General features: G+C 43.1%; 1 long non-coding RNA gene across 1 annotated transcript in view; it reads left to right on the top strand.

Annotated features, from left to right (window-relative positions):
* The window catches only part of LOC137973945 (uncharacterized), a 14,176-nt gene extending 5,434 nt beyond the window's left edge, over positions 1–8,742 (top strand). The window contains exon 6 of the long non-coding RNA XR_011117345.1: positions 8,686–8,742. This is a non-coding gene — a long non-coding RNA (uncharacterized lncRNA). The remainder of the gene's footprint in view (positions 1–8,685) is intronic.

The following is an 8,742-nucleotide window of genomic DNA, read 5'->3' as shown; positions in this document are numbered from 1 at the left end:
CGTCACTCTCACGATTTTTCACTCACCAGTCCAGCCAGCGATTCAGTGATTGTAGTTCCTCTCGCGTCTTGGGCACGTCTCTGTCTCCCTGGTGCTCGAGTTCGGTCGCGGCCTTTCTCATTTGCCTGATGATTTTCACTCCCCGGTATTCGGGCGCGTGGGCCCGGTAAAGGTACTTCAGGGGGTACGTGAGAGCGCCCAGGTGGTAAGCAATGGTCTTTCCGCTGAGGTCTCTCTCATGCTGAAGAGAAAGGAGGGGTTAAGGTTGTTGATCGGTTTAGGGTTAGGGTTAGGACAACTTGTGTGCTACCAGCTCAATTTTCTGCACCTGGAGTGCAGAAATAGAGCGGTGTGAGAAAATTCAAAAGGAGGCAATAATAATAATAATAATAATAACAATTATAATAACAACCACAATAATACCAATCCTAATACTAATAGTAATACTAAAAACATTCTTGCCACAATGATGAAGGCTTCTTGTGATCAATGTTAGAGACTGCAAGAGTTTGGAAGAGCCGTCGAAGTCAGAGCGAGGCTCCGAGGCAGACGGCAAACTGTTGCAGTAGTAGGCCCTCCCCCCTCCTTGGCAGGCGCGCGTCGAACAGTGGCGTGGGACGCTTTGCTGAGCGGCGACAGGAAGTGGTTAGTCCAATGACTGCCCAGTTTAGCCTTGTCATTGCCACGGTTATCATGCAGGATCGTGGCCCTTGCACTTCTCAACTTAAAGGACACTGAATGAGCGATGTCCAAACGAGTATTCTGTCCAGAAGATTGCAGTCGGGCCTAAATTATGCATATGTTTTTTTGTTTGTTTTTCGCTATCTTGCTGCGAAAACTTGATATAAAGTCAAGTCAACTATTGAAAGGCTTGCCAAAGGGTCCAGGAAAAAATCTATTAATCTAATAACAAATATATAAAAGTTCTGGTCACTCGTCACCAAGGAAAGCATGCAACAATTTGCAGAGGGTCGATGCAGCAATATTTTGGGACATGCAAGCAAGATTGCCTCTTCACTCCACGCACGAATAAGTAACAATTTTTGGGTTTGGTTTTCACACGATAGCGCTAATTATCGAGGCCAAAGTTTGCGTTATCTGCAGGCCATGATAATTATCCCTACCACGCTAAAACCCGAATCCAATAATTGTTTTATTACGCATAATGCTGAGCTGAGCTCCCCCACGACAAAACTGATCAAACTGCTGGTTTAAGTGTATTAGGTGACGTCACTTCTGGGTGCATGCATGTATAAAACTATTGTCTGTAGGTATGACGTCAATTCTACCCACCCACACACACACATAGACATCTATAAAGTGTGAAACTTGATTTTCATAAAACAGTGCTCAATACATAGAAGTAGAGCGTAGTATATATGGAAGAAAAAGACAAATAAACTACAAGTTCATCCCTACAAGCCTGTTTCGTGGTCGCCCACTCTTCAGGGGATTTCTTTCTTCTTTTGAGTGGGCGCCCACGAAACAGGTTTGTGGGGACGAACTTGTTTCAGTTTATTTGTCTTTTTCTTCCATCTATCTATATATATATATATATATAAGAAGAAGAAGAAGTTCGCTGTTTACTCTTTCTACACAAACTACAATTTTCGAGTGCAAGCGTGTAGTATCCTTTGGATCCTTCTTCCGAGCGGCATCACCGTTGGTAAGCCAATCTTCATTCAAATATATATATATATATATATATATATATATATATATTAATCATTCACTGGAGTAATTGTGCAACCAGTTGGGCTTTTTTTTTTTCCAATTACGCTGTGCAGATCGGCATTCTCACAGGCCCTGTTCAGGGATTCCATTACTTCTTAGGGGCCCTGGGCTCATCATTTCTCCACCTGATTGCATGATTTACTAAGTCCGGTTGTTTATTTTAAATTATTAGTTTCGATGTCTGGTGATTAACGCCTTTTTCGGAATAGAGCTAACTATTTCTTATCTCACGTATTGTCCACTCGATTTATTCCAACCGCACGTACTACATGACATATTATTGTGATTTTTTATAATTTTTTTGTAATTTTAAACATTTTACACCTTTTGGTTCATAGTTTTGTATAAATAGCGCAAGTTCAGTTGTACCAGGTATTTTTAGTTTTTAGTTTTTAGCGTGTACTGAAGAAGCCCGAAGGGCGAAACGTTTACACGAAATTATAATATACCAGACCTGTGAGAAGTTCGCCAGCGACTCATTTTTTCATTCTTCCTATTAACTTATCTGAGTCAAGACGTTTTGTATCCTTTTGGATCCTCCTCGCAAGTGGCATCACCGTTGGATACTCAATCTTTATCATTCTACTTATATATATATATATATATATATGAAGTGTGAAACTTGATTCTCGTAAAACAGTGCTCGATACATAGAAGTAGTAGAGCGAAGTATATGTGGAAGAAAAAAACAAATAAACTACAAAAGTTGAAGGATTAAAGAGGACGCATCAATTCTCTGTGACTCTGAGATTCACGCCCAAGCACTTGTCAGACAGAACTTTATTCAACTAAGAAGAACATACCTTCTTATATACATATTAGATAAGTAGCTAATTAATTCACTAGTGTGATGATCTGATCTACTTGTGAAATAAAGATTCTATAGAGCTATTGTTGGCGGCTTGTGAAATTTGCCAAGCAAAACTTATTCTCGTGGCGGCATTTAGAAACGAGTTCTGTTCTTTTGTTAAATAAAGGCGGCCAACAATAGCTCTATAGAATCTTTATCTCACACGTAGATCAGATCATCACACTAGTGAATTAATTGGCTACTTATCTAATTTGTATATAAGAAGGTATGTTCTAAGTTGAATAAAGTTCTGTCTGACGAGCGCTTAGGCGCAAGACTCAGAGTCGCAGAGAGTCGATGCGTCCTCTTTAATCCTTCAACTTACGTTTACTTAGCTCTGCTACCACAGCATTGAGCAATTAACGCCATATAAAACAATTAGGATAGTACGCGCACTTTCATTGGTCAATAGCTGTGTTTGGATGAGAGTACGGCATAAATTGCACGAATGTGGATAGGTTGTGCATTGTCAGACGCGCGTTTTGATTGGTTGGAAGGAAATGTGAGCGTGTGTCAAGAAGATCTGTTTCAATCAATCAGGAAGTAAAAACACCAGCATTTTCTTCCATTGGTTGAATTATCTTTGAGAAATATTTCATAAAAGTAACAGAGGACTTTTTTCGCCTGGTTGCCATTGCTTCATCTGAACGCTCGGGGGGAGTTGGGAGAATGGGAGACAGTTATGCAAACGCGAGACCCACCCTGCGGGTCTCGGGTTTGCATAACTCTCTCCCATTCTCCCAACTCCCCCAAGCGCTCAGATGCATATGAGGTTATGGGAAACATGGAAAAAGAAGTCCTCTCTTGCTTAAACAAGTAATCTATTGTCTGTAGCTAGAGCAAGCAAGAATTCGCTGCGTGCTTAACAGCCAATGCAAATCGAGGTGGTGACACCAATGCATCATAATCTCACTAGAACAGTTCCTAGCATAATTTTCAGACAGATCAAGATGGCGACCCGAGCGTGACGAAAAACCGAGGAAAACTACCAAAAATTACACTTACTCCCACTTCCCTCGACGAATTGCATCGGTCTCCAGCCAACTTGGACCGATCATCGAGCTTGTCTCGGAGTTGAGAAGCGAGACAAACAAAGCGAAACACTCTGCCTACTTCTTCGCGACATTTAGGGCACGCTTTTGGAAGAGCGGCACTGGGGGCTAGTGGTCTTGCGGTCGGGTGTGGTTCGGCCATTCATTTAAAGGCCGAGCGCGCCAAGGAAAAGCGATCGGCACGAGGCCGACAGAACCACGAAACCCAGAAAAAGAGAGAGACACACACACACACAAGGGCACCCAGCGAGCCAATTAATTAAGCCAAAGGCCTTTGTCAGACCATTTCTAGGCTCCTTGTAATCTATAAAGACTATCTGAAGAGATGTTGTGATCACCTAGAAAAATGTTGATCTGTTCGTATATCTTAGCTCCAAATTGAAGTGTCCGAATATTGTAGGGAATGATACCTTCATCTTAAGAAATTGCTAGCTGAACGTTACTTCAGCTTCTAAGAACTTCCGACCCAACCATTCGCTCATCCGAAACTGCTAGCAAAAGATATCCCTTGCGACAACGAATCTTTTAGGTGATGTTTTAGTAAAGAAATCTGTAGCAAGTTGGCAACGTGCAACGGAAATGCCTAGTAGAACAGTTTGAACCTCCCGAACTCTCATATTTCACCGAAGGTTATCGTTGGGTGCCCCTGAAAAAAAGCTAGAAAGACCATGGACTCACCCGCAAATGATCCAGGTATGACTCAACGGCGGTGATGCTCTCCAGTACCTTGCACGAGACATCGTGGCCATTCACATGCGCGAAACCCAGAAAACCTGTGAAGGGAAAGTAGTAAAAAACAACAGTCAGCTCTTGCTGTGCCGCGTGCGTTCTAGAGAGAAGGACGGTGCTCGCGCGCCGCCTTCCGTGATGGCTAGCTTAGCAAATGCGCAAAGATTGTGCGCGTAGCGAGAAATGAAACTCTGCCCAGGGAAACTGTAGAGGCGACTTACTCAAGATTCTCTCTTGGTTTCTGTCGAAGGTGCTCTTCGAAACCTTGGGGCCCGCTCTCTCCAGGGAATGCTCTCTTGTAAAGAAGGACCTGCATTTTCCCAACAGCTTGCGCAGGTCTGGCGGCAGTTGTTGCAGTTTTAGAGCGTACGACTTGCGCTTCGAAGCAGCCGCTGGGACCACCGGGCGATCAGCTTTCTCCGTAGGCTGACTGCCGCCCTTGACTTGTTCCTCTTCCTCCTCCGAGGCCGAAGAAGAAGAACCAGAACCGGAGGAATCGGAATATTCAGAACGCCAACTCGGTCCCTCGCCTGCATCTTTCTCAGCGTTGGACAGGCGAGGAGCTTTTTTCGCAGGCTGTGTCCCTTTTGCCTGAGAAGAAGAAGAAGAAGAAGAAGAAGAAGAAGAAGGAGAAGGAGAAGGAGAAGGAGAAGGAGAAGAAGAAGAAGAAGAAGAAGAAGAAGAAGGAGAAGAAGGAGAAGAAGGAGAAGAAGGAGAAGAATCGCCACCAGAGGAACTCGGTTCCTCGCTGTCACTTTTCTCCGAGCCACTCGCGGCCTCCACGAAATCTTGGGTCTCGTCCGACTCTTCGTCACTGCATGCCGCAACGAAGTCGCCTCGCAGCGGCGACGACAACTTACTCGAACTTAGCACAAAAGAGGTTCGCCCCTGTGAGTCGACCTCGCTTAGATTGTCTTCGCTAGAAGTGATATCGTACTCCACCACGGTGATATTTTTTCTCACCGCCATGACAGAACGAGTGCGACTCTGATCTTCAGATGCGACAAATGAACCGGAAGCACGCCGCGCGCGGGCGATGAGATGACAAGGTCGTCATGGAAACCTGAGTAGCAATCAGTTCTCTCGTATCCCCGGGGAAAAAGGCGCAATGAAATTTTTTTTTCTTCTGTAGGAAAGCGTGGATTTCATTCACCCTTCTCGAGTGACCGCCTTAGTTCGAATAGGTGTATAGTTTCTCTCGTTGATTAGCTGCAATGTCGCGATGTGAATTGGTGTCCATAACAGTTTTGTTTTTGCATGGGGGGAAATGAATATCTTTCGTTGTGCTATTCAATCTGAGGTCCCCTTGGGACCACGATCGCTATAGTGAAACGCATTTCTTTTGTTCGGAAGGAAAGCGTCGCCTTAATTAATTGACCGTTTTCGAGATTGATAATCCAAGTACAGTATTTGAGTCGTTTGTTTCGTTAATTACCCAACTTCATGTGAATTAGTGTCCATCACCATTTTATTCCTTTACTTATTTTATTATTATTATTATTTTTATTATTATTTTCGTAATGATTATCTTTTTTTGTGCTATTAAATCTGAGATGCCGGCAACGCTTCATGGCGGCCCCTTCATGGCACCAGGCAAAATCGCCAAAGTGAAACGAAGTGAAACGCACATTCTTTTCTTTCTCGGATAGCGTTATCCACTAGTTTTTGAACAACCGAGGCCAGATAGGTAAATTCATGTATCTTTTGGAGAGAGGTTTACTTCCCACTTTTGTTCGATCAAGAGATGTTTTCTCTCTCCCTTACTAGTCAGATCCACTAATACAACACAAAAAACTCCAAATTGTCTTTACATATTTCCTTGTCGAACTCAAATTCGACACTTCTCAATTCGGTTCCAAGGTCCAAAATTCTTCAACTCGTCAAGTCTGGACATACAAAATAGCGAAAATTTTGGTTTGTTTAGTAAGACTGGGAAGATACCGTCAGTTAGTTAATCACAATCTCTACAAGCGGAGCTACATATTTGTTCATAATTGTTTCTTTTCTCTTGTTTGTTCTGGTCCTGTCTTTCTTTTTTTTTCCTTTTTGAATAAATGCAAAATAAGATATCTAGGTCAACGATGAAATGATTCATGAAATGGATCATATCTAGAACTGCGGATATAAAATCAAGTTAAGAAATTGCGTTCATAACTGCGAGGATCCTAGCTTAACTTGATTTCATATCCGCAGTTCTCACCCAACGTCAGTGGGTTCATAGCTCAAGTTGGTTTGAGCGTCGCAGTGGTGTCGCGAGGCCACGGGTTCCAATCCCGTTGAAGTCTTGGAATTTTTCCGATGTCCGTATGCAATTGCTAAATATCGCGTCCAAAACTGCGAGCATCATAGCTTAACTTGACATATCTAGATGTTCGTTTCTTTAATACCATATTGGTATTATTTTACGACGGCTTTGTTCATAAGCCACTTGGCTTCCCTCGGCACTGAGCTAACAAGCCAAGCACAACTAAACCCGTCGATGATATTGCGCATACGTTCTGCGCAACTCGAAATACTCGGATTTCCTATGGGTGGTGCTTATTAATACAGCGATATTTTTTTGCGCCGTTCAAAACTAGGCGGAGAAAGCAGAACTTGACAAGTGCTCTTGGTATCCAAAAAGAAAACCACGCATTTGTTCGGAGATAAGAAAGCTTCAATTTGGAAAATAACGCCGTACATTGCTTTGTATGTGAAAGCTCTTTCTTTTTACAAATATTGTTGATTAATCAACTTCGAAAAAGGTGTGGTTACCCACAATTTTCTTTCTGGTAAGATCTGCTTTTCCCGCATATTCAGTAAACCGCGCAAAAATACCTTTGAATTAGTACGCACCGTCCGTAAGATCACTATCACAAAAACCCAAAAGTTATGTGACTCTCTACTGCAAATTGAGACGCCAGAGTCTTTTTTTTCAGATGCTTTTATAGCGTTATTTAAACACGGAATCCGAAGACTACACCTTTTCATTGTTTTAAAATTTATTCTTTTGTAACTGTAGTTAGGTAGATAGGTTGTTAGTTGATAGTTCAGAGATCTAATTTAGCTGAGTGGAAATAGCGTGTATAAAGAAGTTGTCTTATCTGTGAGAGAGAAGCCTTTCCTAACGGTTAATAAGGGACGTGTTCTCTTTGCGGACCGAAGATTTCTCGAAACGTATGGTACCACTCCAGGACTCTGTGAACGGGATCTAGTCGAAGTTATGCGTAGCAATTTTGAGTTTGGAGGGACATATAAGGGAAGACTGGTATTCTCGCACGCTTGCAGTTAAATTCCATATTTATTGTAACTGCGCAATGCAATTCAGCAACTACAAGCCACCATTGTCGGCGAGGAAAGTAACGATGGAAATTTTCTTTTGAGCCCTTGCCGCGCACCGTGTGATGGACGTGTCAATTATGTGGCTTCACGGCCTAAAAGTAAAGCGCGCATATTTGCATTCGTCCCAGTCTGGCAAATAGGAGAGGATTTTGGATGGAAAGGTTTCTCCACGAGCTACGAATGGCCCGCACGCACGCAAACCTTTTTCCTTGCCCTGTACTAGCAATTCGGAGCAGAAAAACGTGCTCCTCTTCGGCGTAGACAAAACGCTCTTCCCCGACACCACGTTTGCCTTCCAGTTATTTGCGGCAATTAACCTGTCAATCATCTCTCCATTGTTCCTGTGAACAATTTCGCGATGGGAACAAAAGGCGCCTAATTCAATTAAAGGCAGCAGACGTAAACATTGAGCCGCACCGGAAGTCAGTTAGCCAAAATGGAGAAGCCAAGAGAAGAGTTTTTCAGTCTTTAAACGCCTTTTTTCTGTAGACGAACAAATAAAACGATGAAACAGAAAACAAGAGTGTTGTTCGCGACTTGCCATTGCGGTCCATATCCATTAGAAGCACTGTAAATTGAGGCGCCCGCTTGCTAAGCGCGAGACGATTAAAATTACCCTCGCATGGTTAAAAGAAATTAGCCGGCTGTTTTTTGACCCAACATGAATTTCTGCCAAAAGACGAAGCGCACCTAAAAAGCACCGACGCCGCCAATTTAATCTCTCACTCGTAAAAGGTGATCCATTCTCACACCGACCGTGATACTGTTAGTTTCAAGTAGGCCATGCCGTCCCACAAAAGAGGAAAGGTAAGAGGAGGGAGCAAACCATCTAAGCGTCGCCGAATAGAAAGCGAATTTCTGGACACCGAGGCCAGGTACACATTTTTTAAACTCATGGTTGACTTATTTATAACGTCGCTTGCCTGAGAAAAATGCGCGCAGAGATCAGGAGGACCATTTGATCTCAAAATTTCACCCGTACTATTCGGCCTTTTGCAGGGAAGAAACATCTCCAGGGGAACCCTCAGAGCCACAAGGAACATCAGATGATCCAGA

Source organism: Montipora foliosa, chromosome 10 (genome assembly GCF_036669935.1).
Source record: "Montipora foliosa isolate CH-2021 chromosome 10, ASM3666993v2, whole genome shotgun sequence".
Lineage (NCBI taxonomy): Eukaryota > Metazoa > Cnidaria > Anthozoa > Scleractinia > Acroporidae > Montipora > Montipora foliosa.
This window is presented reverse-complemented; position numbering and strand designations above follow the sequence as displayed.